A 15,008-nucleotide genomic window follows, 5' to 3' on the forward strand; every position below is an offset into this window, starting at 1 on the left:
TCAAGAGGGATCGGGGAAAATAACTAAAATAATGGGCTGAGAAAAGGAGACGGTTTTGATGGCTTTGCAGGGAAACCCTAAATGGACCAAGGCAGACTGAAAAATTCCCAAATCCCGCACTCCCAGACAGATCATGGGATGAGACCTTGAGGTTACTGCTGGTTTTAGAGTCGTGACCATATCAGGAAGGAAGCAGCCCAGTCGCACACACCTATAGTGCTCCTGAGCTTACCTGTACATCCTGCACTGGTGAGTACCTGAGTCAAACACTAGCTCTTGTTGGATCAACATCTACTATCCTTTCTCTCACTCCAATTAACAACTCTGCTTCTGCTTTCTTTAAACTGCCAGTCTGTCTCTGCTGAAGTCAGTGGGTGAGCAGGCTAATCGGTCACTAGGTTGAGTGTGTTGGCAGCAGCAAGCATGCCTGGTGTCTATAAATCTGATTGCAGGGATGATGTGGACCCCATGCCGTTCCTTGGAGGGCTAGATGCCATGAATAAACCACATGAAATCAAACGCCCCTGCTGGGTCAAAGATGACGGACGTCATTCTTATTGTTATCATCTTCTCTAATCAGACGGTGAAAGTGAGGAAGGATGATGTCCAGCAGATGAACCCGCCTAAGTTCTACCAAGCCAGTGACATCGCTGATCATAGGTTATGCAAGCTTAAAATGACTTAAGATTATTCATACAATTGATGATTTCTTTGATGACAAACTGTAATTTATCACATTTAACATTAAATCTACATGTGTAGCTTTGTACTACTTCTTCAGTTAGTAAAAGTCTGAAACTTTCCAGAATGCCTAAAAGGGGTAACACCATGTAGTTCTCATGTTAATAAATTGTAACCTTGTAATTAATCAAACTTCATTAACAAACAATGAAATTGTATCTTATAATCTTTATTTATCTTTAGTAAAAATGAAACCGAGCTTGTGATGACAATACAAAACAATTTTTACATTATGTGTTAGTTATTATTGGTTACAATTCTGATCAGTTGTTAGCCCGTCCTGTTTATTTGTGGTGCAGTGCTCCATAAATCTGTGAAGATTTGAGGATAAGGGCCAAAAGGCATATTTATGCTTTACAAAGTCCTTAATAAGCTCAACTTCAGATGTAACTTCATTAAAAAAAAGACTCACGTATAATATTCATGTATGCTTTACAAATAATTTATTATCCATTTGATATTTGTTATAATAGTTTTTTCATGATTACAACCAAATAATAACCGATTAGTAAACACGATTGTTTGTGATGTATTATTTGTGAACTATAAAATCCTCGTACTACTAATAAGAATAATTAGGATTTAATTTAAGAATTGTAAGACGTGACAACTTCTTTCCCCCCATAAACTAGCTGATGCCCATCTGCATCTGCCTCGCAAGTATCAGTATACATTAATTTCATGTTTATTCAATTCAATTCAATTCAATTTTATTTATACAGCGCCAAATCAGAACAACAGTCGCCTCAAGGCGCTTTAAATTGTAAGGTAGATCCTACAATAATACATACAGAGAAAAACCCAACAGTCATATGACCCCCTATGAGCAAGCACATTGGCAACAGTAGGAAGGAAAAACTCCGTTTTAACAGGAAGAAACCTGCAACAGAACCAGGCTCAGGAAGGGACGGGCATCTGCTGCGACCGGTTGGGGTGAGGGAAGGAAAACAGGATAAAGACATGCTGTGGACGAGAGACAGAGATTAATAACAAGTATGATTCAATGCAGAGAGGTCTATTAAAGCATAGTGAGTGAGAAAGGTGACTGAAAAGGAAAAATGTTTATGTTTATCCCAGTAAAGCTTAAAAAAACAAAAAATTTTAATTTTTTGTAAATGGGTTGTTTATCGAACCCCTTGACGAAACCAAAAAAAAAGCATTAAATTCTAGTTTCCATATATGATTGTTAATTTGTGTCATATTTGCTACATCTGGCATTTCATTTGCAATGTACTGCTTAAAAATAAATTGTGCAATTATGATGATACATTGATGATTTAGAATTATCAAAAGTATACGAAACCTCATGTATCATATCTGATACATGAGGTTTTACATACAGGAGGTTGAATTACACTAAAAATGTAACATTTATTTTTTAACACAGTACAGGAAATGGTATCAACATGTAAAGGTGCCACAAAGTTGAAAAACTTTCCATCATGTTTTAGCATCATTGACCGAGCATCCTTAAACCTTTAAACCCACTTCTGGACCTGCACAGGCCTCTTCTGTGTGACAGGCAATCCATATAAATGGCTTCCTATCTATGGAGCTAAACTGGCCCAGATATACAAGGGGACGAAACGCAATTAAGTTCCTCCTCATTGTTTCTCCATTCCTGACAGAGCAGAAGCGTGCAAGTGGCCTGTCGTTACGCAGTTGTATGTTTTAAGACGGCAGTTGCTGGAGGTGTGTAATCAGTGTGCCGCGTGATGATTTGTTTGGGGAGTAGAAAAAGGTTTTGCGGCCATTATGTGGCATCGGGGGAGAGCCGACAGCTGTCTGTGTTGTTCACAGTGCTGACGGAGAACATCGCCAGTCGTCTGATTTGCTCGGAGGGAAATCAGCAGCAATTACTCTCCTCTCTCACACTCACTCTGTTTGTCTGCCCCCTTTCATGTCCTGTCGTCGCAGAGCGCGAGCACCAGTCTATGCTGATCACGTAAGGATAACACGTGTGTTCCTGTTTCCGAGTTTGAGTTCCCTGCAAAATCATGTGCACCGTGTAATCACACCGTTCTTTTGATCTCTGGTCCTTTCCTATCAGTGGAGAATCTGGTGCAGGCAGGACTGAAAACACTAAGGTTATCCAGTACTTTGCCAATGTTGGAGCCTCTGGGAGCAAAGCCTCAGACTCCAAGGCTCAAATAATGGGCATTTGAATGCTGCTGCTTCCAGGGCTCAGTGGAGGACCAGATCATACAGGCCAACCCAGTGTTGGAGGCATTTGGTAAAGCCATCAGGAACAACAACTCCTTGCACTTTGCAGGGATGAGATTTTAAATAATCAGTTAAACAATTAATATCTCGCATGAAATGAAATAGAAAAATTGTTTCCAAATATGTGTGTCTGTTTTCCTTCTAAGGAAAGTTCATCCTCATCCACAGCTAAGCCGTCTGGCGCTGACACTGAGACCTGTGAGTGGATGTTACTCTTGCATTACTTCTGATCAGGCTTGTCAGTGTCAGGGGGCCTTGTTAAAAATAACACGCCTTGCTTTTTATGTGCCGTCGTCCGTGACATGAAGATGTCACGCCGTGACAAAACATCAAGTGAGAAATGAAAATAATTTGGATAAATGGGCCCTTATGAATTGCGTTTGTCTTGGTGCTAGATCTGCTCGAAAAATCAAGACTGATTTCCCAGCAGACTGCCGAGAGAGGATCTCACATATTCTACCAGCTCCTCTCTGGAACGAAGCCAGAGCTCATAGGTAAAGCAGATAAATCTGCAGCGGATGGAATTAAAATGACTGAATGTGAAACAACAGACTGGGAAAAAAACATGTTTTAATATTGTCATATGCTGCATGCTAATATGCAAGAAAATGAATAAATAACAATTTAAAATTCAACATTTTATATGCAGTTTCACTCTTAGGAGATTATTAATCCTATTAGGTTAAGATCCAGCAATTCATTCTTGTCCTCTGTAGTAGACACGAGTCTACATGACTTCTACATCAATCATCATTAATTCCTGATGTACTGTCAAGAAGAGATCCTGGGCTTTCTATTGATGCCACATTTGTGGAGGTTTCAAAATGATGGGCAGTGCAGCTTCCACATTTTACAGCAGCAAGGGAAGTTAAGTGATACAGTGTTTGCAAATTTTATGTTTCTATTGCTAAAAATCTAATTGTTTCTTCTACATGTGACTCCAAACATTAATTTCAGAAATATACAGAAATTATAACGCTTTCAAAACAAAGCTTTTAATCGGTGTTCTTTGTAGCGTTCTTTCACTGTTTTCTCTGTGTGATTGTAGGGTCTTTACCTTACAACATAAAGCAAATTCAGGCACCTGTTGCTGTGATTTGACTCCATATAAATAAAGTTTAATTGAACAGTGAACAGCAGGACTTACTAACTCCCATTGCAATACGTCCGTGCTTCAGAAGGCAGAGGTTTGAATGAGGAACAAAGGGTTTTAGTCAGAGCTGTAGAAGGGGAGTCAGACTTCTTGCTGTCAGGGGATGAGGCAGAGGAGGGCCAGACATTAGAGCGGGAAGGTGAAAGCTCAGAGGACGACATACCAGCTTTCAAGGAGCCTGAGCAGGGACAAACTGACAACGCTCGCCGCTCATTATAGATAAAAAGCATCGTGTAAGCTAGGGCTCTGAAGTTTTTCACATTGCAATGTGTGGAAGTGGAACACACACACACATACAATAAAATAAAAGTTTGGTTTCTTAAACTATTTGCTTTGCTGATTTGTATAATTAATATATTTCCCAAAGGTGCACTAAACTCCAGCTCTTCTTTCCATATCAGTTCTGTTTCAAAAGGTGCTGCTATCTGAAGGCATCTTTAAAACTGAAAGCATTTTTTAGCATGTGTATGTTCACAGTATGACTCTGATAGCCTCGATCCAGACCCAAGTACCCTAGCTAACACAACACGTCTTATCTATAATGGACTCCTGGTGTCACGTTTTTGTCCCTGCTCAGGCTTCTCAAAAGCTGGTATGTCCTCCTCTGAGCTCACACCTTCCTGCTCTGATGTTTGGCCCTCCTCCACCCCATCCCATGACAGCAAGAAGTCTGAGTCACCTTCCACAATTCTGAGTAAAATCCTTTCCACCTCACTCAGCCCTCTGTCACATCATGCACAATCACTGTTGTGATTGTGCACGGTGAGGTGACATAACAGCACAGCGTTAGGTGCCTGTTAGGTGCTGAATGCAGTTTAACCAAAAAGCTTGACTAAGAGAAGTTCTTTTTAAACAGGGTTTTTGTGTTGAAATGCGTTTCTTCCATTTTTAATTTCCACAGTTTTAATGCTCATAAAATAAAAAGGAATGTTACCAGAAAAAAATGAAAATATTATTACGTTAAATCATTTTGGGATATCATGAAGGACAGACTATCCCTGGGTCTCAGAGATATGTTCTTGTGGCTACTCTCTGTTTTCCCAAGGGGTCATGGTGGTGAATTTATCCACATGTTTGAGTTTGGACACAACATACATTTATCCAGGCGTAAGACCAGCAAAAAGAATACACTATCTTGTGATTTGTTCCTCTTCTTGGTCTCAAACCAGGAGTCTTTTGTGTGTTAGTCAAATGTGTTAGCCATTACACTGTGGAGCCACCAAATCTATTTTAATAGGATCAGTTTTTTAGGCTTTCTAGAGTCCCAGTTTTGAAAAAGTGTCACCTGAATTACTGATTCCCAACATGAAAACTTGCAGGAGATACCAGTGCAGCTGTAAGGTAGCAAGTGGAGAGTTCGAGGTGTAGCTCAGCTAATTCAATGGAATAAATTTAAAATGAATTTTAAATGCATTTACTTCAATAAGTTGTAACTTTAGTAAATGAAAAGTAGTCAGCAAGTGAGTAGACTGCTGACTCAATAACGTAACATGGTTGGAGTAATTTTAATTATGTTAGCTTTAGGACTCAGGGAGCTAAAAGAAAATAGTGAAACCCACCAAGAGCAGTAGATTAAAGGTTGAAACTAAAAATAAAGCAATACACGATTGAATAATTAAATGTGAAGGGAAACAGCGAAGAATGCGTATTAATATGTGAAACCGCTACAAAGCTATGGATAAACAGTTCCAAATAGTAGCTAAACACAAATTTAAAGTCTGTAAAATACTGAAATAAAAGTATAGTTCAGCAGTTCAGATGGATGTAGCCAATGTGACACCATCTGTTGATTTGTGGACTCTTATTTTACATTTTGAACCAGTAACTTTACTTGGAACCAGAAGTCACCATGTTTGGCCGAGAGGGTCTAGCGCTATCTAGCTAGCAAACCTCAGGAAAAGGCAAAACCACTGTTTGTAGCTTTTACTTATTAAAAGACTGAGAAATTGCAGTTTCATTCACCAGACCTGGAGGACAAATGTCTTAGGGGCAGTTACAACAGGGTATTTACTTAACAGTTAAGAAAAAGCAGCTAGTCTTGGCTACCTGCACCCAATGCTCACGCTAACAGAACCCCAAAGTAGACTTGTGTGGTTGACTGAAACTGAACCAAGCAAATGTATAAACCTTACTACACTATGGACCCATTTATTTAACTATCATGTAATTGCATTAAAAACTCAAAAAGACAAATAAAGCACCAGTTAGTGGTCTAATTTATCTGTGACGGACTGCAGACAGCTAGTAGCTAGCCTCCTTGTTTTGATATACCTGCTGATCAAAGTAACCACACCCTAATGTTAAGCTTTAATTAAAGGATGGTTTTTTTTTGTAGCAGGCCATAAACAGTTTTATTTTTTTGGTACAGCTAAATGTATTTGGGTGTGCTGATGAGTTTAAGTTTATTTTTTAAGTCTAAAAGACATACTTTAAGAAATCAATATTTTATCAAATCTTGCAGTGTAGTAACTGCGGTGTCTCTTTTCATTATAACAAAAAGGTAAAGTATCATTACCCGAAACAGTGTGGGTGTGTCAGGGAGTCACTCTGGTGGACAACGTGGACGACGGCGAGGAGCTGCTGCTCACTGATGTGCGCTCACTCTTGTGCTCACACTGAAAGCTTTTATCTTTCATTCAGAGTTTGTATATAACATTTGATTATGCAAACGTACTGGCCTGTTGATGGTGCTGTTGCCTCTTTTTGTACAGCTTTATTGTGATACTCTGTTCCCAGTACGCTCTGTTCTCTCTGCTCGTGTGTCCACAGGAGGCCTTCGATGTCCCGGGCTTCACTCCTGAGGAGAAGATGAGCGTGTACAAACTGACCGGAAGGGTAATGCACTTTGGAAACATGAAGTTCAAACAGAAACCCAGAGAGGAGCAGGCTGATGTGGACTCCACTGAGGGTAGAGAAAGTTTACCTCCCTCTCTCAAGTCTACCCCAGTTCTTCTCATTTTAGCTCTCTCCTTCTCCTAAAACATGCCCTTCCATTTTGACATACAACCAAATATTTTTTCATCCACTGCATATTGTTTTTTTTGCTTCCATTAATCACAGTCTTGGCAGCAACCTATTTTTCAGCTGTGTAATTAGATCCTTGTCCTCTCTCTCCTCTAAAGTGGCTGACAAAGTTGCCCACCTCATGGCCATCAACTCTGGGGAGCTGCAGAAGGGCATAACACGCCCCCCCTGTCAAGGTTGGCAATGAGTTTGTGACCAAAGCTATGAGATCACTTCAGTACTAAAGGTCCTTGTAATTACTTATTTAACAAAGGTGCCGATGGACTCATTCACATTTTAAAGATCACCCAATTTGAGCTTGAATTTTCAAGTCAGAACCAAGACCAGTGTGTGTACTCTATCGATGCACTGGCAAAAGCCACCTATGACCGCATGTTCAAGTGGATGGAGACCCGCATTAATAAGACACTGGACACCGAGATGCAGCGGCAGTTCTTCACAGGAGTGCTGGACAATGCTGGGTTTCAAATCTTTGAGGTAAGCTTTTGGCAGAGTGGTCTTGATTAGAAGCTACAATGTGCTACTTCCTCTTGTCAGCTCACAGGGTCGTGCTCTGTGCTTTGTCTCCAGTTCAGCAGCTTTGAGCAGCTGTGCATCATCTTCACCAACAAGAAGCTGCAGCAGTTCTTTAACCACCACATGGAGCAGGAAGAGTACAAGTTGGAGGGTCTTTATCGACTTTGGCCTGGACCTGTTGCAGAGGGTAACGCAAACATACTCTCAGAAACGCTGTGTGCACTCACGGGGCATTATTTCCACCTTAATGTATTTTATCCCCCCCTCCAGCCTATTGGGATTTTCTCCATCTTGGAGGAGCAGTGTGCGTTTCCAAAAGCAACAGATGCAACTTTCACAGCAGCTCTGTATGAAAACCACCTGGGCAAGTCCTCCAGCTTCCTCAAGCCAGAAGGGGGGAAGAAATTGGCCAAGGCCCACTGATGCACTATGTCGGCACTGCAAGTACTTCTTAAGAGATTACTGGCTGGTAAATACACGAATGGCTCCAAACATGTGTATGTGATGGAATAAAGTTATTTCAAAATGCTTCTGTCAATGAAATCAATGCTAATGTGCGACTTTAAGCTGTTTTTACCTCTCATAGGTGGGCTACAATATAACAGTGTGGCTGGATAAGAACAAAGACCCCCCTGAGTGAGACAGTGGTGGGACTCTTCCAGAAGTCGTCAATGCCCTTGCTGGCCCTTCTCTTCAAAGAAAAGGACACTTCCGGAGGATCCAAGAAACAGAAAAAAGGGTCTTCCTTCCAAACCGTCTCCAAATTTTACAGAGCAACTCACACAGCCACAGGAACAAATACACATCTGCTGATACTGCACGATAACCATAAAGTAACAGAGGGTAAAAAAGGACTTAAGGACAATATAAAATGTAAAATTCAAATGCAAATGTCATAGATTGCTCATAGTCTACCTTTAACATAGTCTACTTTTAACTACTTATGTACAACAGGAACAGGAACAACTCAAGAAGCTGATGAGCACCCTGTGAAGCACTCCTCCCCACTTTGTTCGCTGCATTGTGCCCATTGAGTTTAAGAAGTCAGGTCAGTGGCTAAAAGTCTTTGTGAGTTTTGCTTTAATGTGAAAAACAGTGATGAATCTGGAAACTTTGTCATAGACATTGGTGAATAATTTTAGTTTCCAAATCTGATCTTGGTATTCGTGATTTCATTCTTTATTGTTTGTGTTGCAAAGGTGTGACAGACAGTCTTCTCATCCTGCACCAGCATGCCTGTAGTGGGGTGTCAGAGGGAAAGGATTTCCTAACCCAGAGTTCAAACCAAGGTCTAACTACATCTGTATTTATCCCAATCATTCTAGTGTTTAATACACATACACAATGTAACTGGAGTATAGTTAGTTCGATCCCAACAGAGCACTTCAATCTTGGACTCTTTACCTTAAAATATAAAGCGCCTTGAGGTGAAAGTTGTTGTGATTTGCCTCTATGTGAATAAAATAAAGCAATCATTTGAGTGTGATCATGTTTTTTGTTACTCTTTTCCCTCTCTGTTCTTCTCTGTAATATGTCCAGGTACTATATCCTTAACACCCACATCATCCTCAAGGGATTTGTTGACAAGAAGAAGGCCTCTGAGCTCATCCTAAATTCCATCGGCCTAGATAACATGGAGCCACTCCAAGGTACACCACTATTACAAAGACCCAGAAGTATGAAACAAGCACACCTGCATTATGACTAACAGAGTGGTGAACACATGATGTGTATGTTGTATGAATCAAGTTTATTAAAAGGTAAAGTTTGTCATAATTTGCTACAATATTCCTTCGCTTCAATAAAATCATACATTAGCTATATTTCCTTATGATTTAAATCTTCAAAAAGCATAAGTGATGATTATGACTGTTAAATACTATCTACTATTGGCATCTGGTACAGATATAGTATAGTATATAATATTGTAGTACTAGTATAATACTGTCTGTAATATGTTCAAAACTGTTTGTGTATCTAAAGACTGACCATAGGCCTTCTTTTTTTCTATCATTTCCTTTTTCTTTGTTTCTTTTTTCCATCTTTTGCTTGTCCGTGTTTTCCTCCTATCCTGCCAGGATTTTTTCTCCATGCGGGCGTCCTGGCAAAGCTGGAGGACATGCGTGATGAGCGGCTGGCAAAGATCATAACCATGCTGCAGGCTCAGCTTAGAGGATTTCTGATGAGGATTGAGTTTAAGAAGATGCTGGATCGACCCTCAGTGTGTGGATCTGTTTGTATATGCGCGCATGCACATTACTGTAGCTGTTTTGGTTGTTCTTTCTGCATTTATGTGGCGCGTGTTATGTAGAATTGCATTGATGGATATCCAGCACAATGTGAGGAAGTTCCTCCAGTTACGCTGCTGGGGTTAGTGGAAACTCTACACTAAGGTCAAATTTTGAAATTACTCCTCTTGACAAATGATTAATCATCATCATCATATTTTCATGATCATATTTCCTGCTTTGTGCCAACAGGTGAAGCCCCTGCTGATGGTCAGATGTCAGGAAGAGACCTTCAAACTAAGGAGGAGGAGCTGAGGGTGGCAGTGGAGAAGGTGAAGGGACTGGAGAGCAAGATTAAAGATCTGGAAGGAAACCTTGTCACTCTGTCACAAGAGAAAAATGACCTTGCCCTGTCATTGGCTGCAGTAAGTAGATCATTATGTCTACACACAGCACTGCTTAGCAGATGTTTCTGTGCATTTATGCTACATTTAGAGTCCTGCAAATTAAATTCCCGTAGTATATTGGAAATCTTTTGTTCTGCAAAGCAGCACAGTAAAACAACCAATACAATAAAAGGCTGATGCCTTTGTTGTTTCTTTAGTGTAAAGGATGCTTATGAGCCAATGTTTGTGCTTCCCATGTGTTACCGTTACATCAGGATAATACATATTATACATCTTTAAATTGCTTTGTTTCTCTTGTGCCTTTGTCTCGCTGCAGGAGCAGGACACAGTGGGTGATGCAGAGGAGCGCTACACACGGCTGATGCACCAGAAGGTCCAGCTGGAGGAGACTGTGCAGGTAATTTGCAATACAGGAACTGTACTGTGTTACAGACGTCTTTAGCATCTACCAGTAGAGCTCAGTGGAGGCCATTTGGTATAATCTGCAGTAATACAGCAGCAAACACGATAAAGGGGATTTTTTGTCAGAAATAATAACTTGTATCGCCAGTATATATGAATATAAATGAAGTAAAATTTAATGTTGGGATAACTAGCAAAATGGCCTTGTGTATGTTTAGCACATACACAAGGTCGAATACTCATTAAAAAACTATGAGGTCATTATTATTTAGAGCTTTTCATTTCTTGGAATCCACAAGTCCTGTGGAATTGTGAGTTTAGGATCTAAATGAGCGCCTGGAGGAGGAAGAAGGCAACACAGCGTCTCTTCACAACCAAGAAGGCAGCTAGAGGGGAAACTGCATAAGCTGAGGAGAGACCTGGACTCCCTGGAGTCTACACTGGCCAAGACTGAGAAGGAGAAACAGGTTAAGGGCACAGGGAACAGGAATGTAGCGGCTGATGAGATGTAGCTCATTTGTTCCATTCATTTGCATTTTCTGTGCCTGCAGACATTTGGACAGATAACCACAAAACCAGGAGATTTGATGCAGAATTTGAAGGTTATGACTAAATGCTGGTGACCTGTCCAGAGTGTACCCTGCCACTTGACGAATGGGACCTGGCATATGAAAAGTGAGAGAGGAGACAGAGTGCTCTCTCTCTCTCTCACACACACACATGCAGATTTACATTTATTTCCTGGACACTTGCACTTGATAAACATAACTTTCTTCCTTGAAAGCCTAATCTAAAAGTAACCTAAAATTTGTCTTCATCTCAAAATTTAAAGCCCGACATTATAGATACATGCTCTTTGTCTCATCATATTGAGCTCATCTGTAAGTACTACATAGAAGAAGAAATAAGTTTACACCATTTCTACATATATTTGTGTATGTTCCTGTTATCTACAAACTGTCAGTGGAAGTGGACCCTCTTTCATGTTCTGCTGTGTCCGTTTGTTGTGTGTTTAAAGGAGAGACTTTGAAATTATCAACATGAACTCGAAGCAGGAGGATGAGCAAGCTCTCAGCACCATGCTCACCCGGAAACTCAAAGAACACCAGGTTGGTGAAACTACAATAGCTTTTTATTTTCACTATATTCTTAATAAGGGTTATTTGAAACTGTTCCTTCTTCTGTCAGGGGTAACAGGGTGTCAGGAGCACCATATAAGATGTACACTTTAGCAGTTGTAGATGCTATTTATGCAAAACTTGAACAACAATTGTAAATTATTTTTAGCAGCACAGATGGCTGTACTGGTTGATCTATTGTTTATACAGAAAGTTCCAACACTCTGAGTCTGGTGGTCATCTGACCTCTCTGATGGCATCATCATGAAGCTTAAATTTCTATTTATCCATTAAATGTCTTACCAACAGTTGGAGGATTGTTCGTTTTCTTTTGGCTGCTCCCGTTAGGGTTAGCCACACATCAGCTGGTGAAAGCAAATGAAAGCTAACCGGATGGCTAAAATTACTATGGTGGGAGCAAAGAAGCATTGCAATGTGAAAATTTGGAAATAGGAAAGTGAGAAGCAAAAGAGGATAAAGAGCAGTGATGATTAATAGTTTGGCTTTAAAGACGCAAGGTTTTTCCTGTGAGTGCTTATGCACGCGTTGATTCGTTTTCTATCCTCTTTCAGGGACGCATTGAGGAGCTGGAAGCTGAACGAGCCATGAGAGCCAAGGTACACAGACAGCTTGTATCACAGCTTTACCCAGCAGTTTCATCTTTGAGAGTCTACTTCAGTCCAAACGTGATACATACCTGACCACTACACATATGTATTCAAGTATAAATACGCAGACATGTGACATTGTGCTACAGCTAGAGAGTAAAGTTGTTTTCCTGTTAGGTAGAGAAGCAGAGAGCAGAGCTGTCACGAGATCTGGTGGACCTCAGTGACAGACCGGAAGAAGCGGGGATCTCAACGTCAGCGTGCTCGGAAAGCAAAGCTAGATCTTTAGAATCTTGTGTGCTTAACTCGTTCAAAATAAAACAGCCACAAACATAGACGCTCAGCCACTCTTATAGATGAACTCTGAGGCCCATGCCCACAAAGTGGAGGACAGCGTGTCAGAGGCAAACGCTCGCCTGGCTGAGATGGAGCGCACTCAGACAGAGCTCAGTGCCGCCATGCATTTGCTTACTAAAATAATGACAATCAGACCTCAGATAAACATAAAATCTACGACTAAGACGAGACTACCTCTCCATCCCGACTACCTATCCACAGGCTCGTAACTCAGCCGTCGTGGCACTGGTGAATGCCTGGCATGATCTCTTGCAGTTAAAGGAGCAGCTGGATGAGGAGTTAGAATCCCGTGGAGAGATCCAGCGTCTTGTGTCCAAGCTCACTGCTGACGTCACCACATGGAGGAGCAAATATGAGACGCCATACACTGCACAGAGGAGCTGGAGGAGACCAAGTAGGTTCAAAAGAATTAAAAAAAAGAATCTTATGAATCATGACAGTGATAAAATTTTAATTTAAATTCCACTCTGGTTCTTTCCTCCCACTCTCTCCCAGGCGCAAACTTGCAGTGCATCTCCAGGAGGCTGAGGAGGCTGAGGAGGCAGCAGAGGCGGCTCAGGCCAGAGCTGCCAGCCTGGAAGAGGTCAAGCAGAGGTTGCAGGGAGAGATGGAGGACTTCACTATAGACCTAGAGAAGGTACACATGCACAAAAACAAAATCTCAATGTGTACAGCCCTAAATAATGCCTTAATATTGCTTAATGTTTTTGACTAGCTGTAATAAACAAGGCAGGACAGGACACAGAAGCACCAGAGGCTATTACATGGCAGAGGTCATACACATGAGGTTAGCTGTTAACAAACAAATCCAGCAGAGAGCAGTCAAGAGGCAAAATTCCAATAAACAAGCAAAATGTTTTCACAAGCACTGGAAACAAGAGCAATGCTGGAACGTCTGATTATTCAAAGCTATTACTTAGAAACTTAGTTACCCAGCTAATTTCTGATCCAGTTATCCTCACCTTTTGTGTGGATAATGCACTTCTCTATTATATTAATGCTTTCTGTAATGATATATCAGCAGCAATTAATAATAATAATGAATCTAACTAACTGAGTTTGCTATGTCTGCCTTTGTGTAAGCAGTCTAACGCGGCGGCGGCAGCAGCTCTGGATAAGAAGCCGCGAGTTTTCGATAAGATGGCAGCCGAGTGGAGCCAGAAGGATAAGGAGCTGCAACTGGAACTCGAGACCAGCCAGACGGAGAGCCGCTCCTACATGATGAAGATCTACATGCTGGAGATGGAGAGCCAGGATCACTTGATGACTGTCTGCAAGGAGAACAAAACCCTCTCAGGTGCTTTCTAAGTTGTCCAGTTACAGCTGATCATAACTTGCAAGCATTTGAAGAAAGGAAAATATGATCCTCAGTGTTAACTGTTGTCTTTTTATTTCTCTGTCATTTCCTTTCAGAGGAGGTCAAGGAGTTGACTGTCAGCTTGGGGAGGGAGGCCGCAGCGTCCACAAGCCAAGAAGAAAGTGGAGGTGGAGAAAGAGGAGCTGCAGATGGCTCTGGAGGCTGAAGCTTCACTGGAGGTACAAAGAATCTCTTTTGGAAGTTGAGGATGTGCCTTATTTTCCCAGTGTTTTAAAAATATTATGATGTTATTTAGAAATGTTTAAGATTCGACATGTAACATGAGTGAAAGAAAGCAGACACAGTGTGTGTGTGTGTGTGTTTCCAGGTGGAAGAAGGTTGGTGCTGGAGCTGGCAAGCTAATTTGTGTGTTTCTGTAAGAAGGCCAACAGCAGCCTGTTTAAATACATGAAGACCGTCCATGACCTGGATGATGCTGAGGAGCGGACTGAAATGGCAGAGATGGCCCTGACAGGAAGTGGTGAACAGGAGAGAGAGAGAGTGAATTACACATGCACACAGCTTGCAGGTAGGAATTTAAACACAAACGGGTGGAGCTAAATGTCATCTTTGCGTGCATGCTGTTGATGTTTTTGCTGATGTGCCGTAAATGTACTGTATGTGTTTTTGTGGAACATCGGGTTTGGGGCTTTTAGATCCTGTATTGTCGATTAACATAGCAGAAAAATGTTTGAAATGTTCTTCTGTACATGTGGAATGTGATTTATATCATCTCAGCGTTGGTGCATAAGCCCTCGAGGAAGGAGTGAGTAAAGCTGTGGTCTCACATCAAGGATAGAGTCCACCCTCGTGTGTGAGTGTGTGTGACCTGTTGCAAAGTTCAATAAGCTGCAATGAAGCAAGTTCTTGAGCA

General features: G+C 41.2%; 1 pseudogene; it reads left to right on the forward strand.

Annotated features, from left to right (window-relative positions):
• Positions 1–423: 423 nt before the first annotated feature.
• Positions 424–14,340, forward strand: LOC134625732 (myosin-16-like; annotated as a pseudogene).
• Positions 14,341–15,008: the final 668 nt, after the last annotated feature.

The sequence above is a fragment of the Pelmatolapia mariae genome, linkage group LG4 (assembly GCF_036321145.2).
Source record: "Pelmatolapia mariae isolate MD_Pm_ZW linkage group LG4, Pm_UMD_F_2, whole genome shotgun sequence".
In the NCBI taxonomy this organism is placed as follows: domain Eukaryota; kingdom Metazoa; phylum Chordata; class Actinopteri; order Cichliformes; family Cichlidae; genus Pelmatolapia; species Pelmatolapia mariae.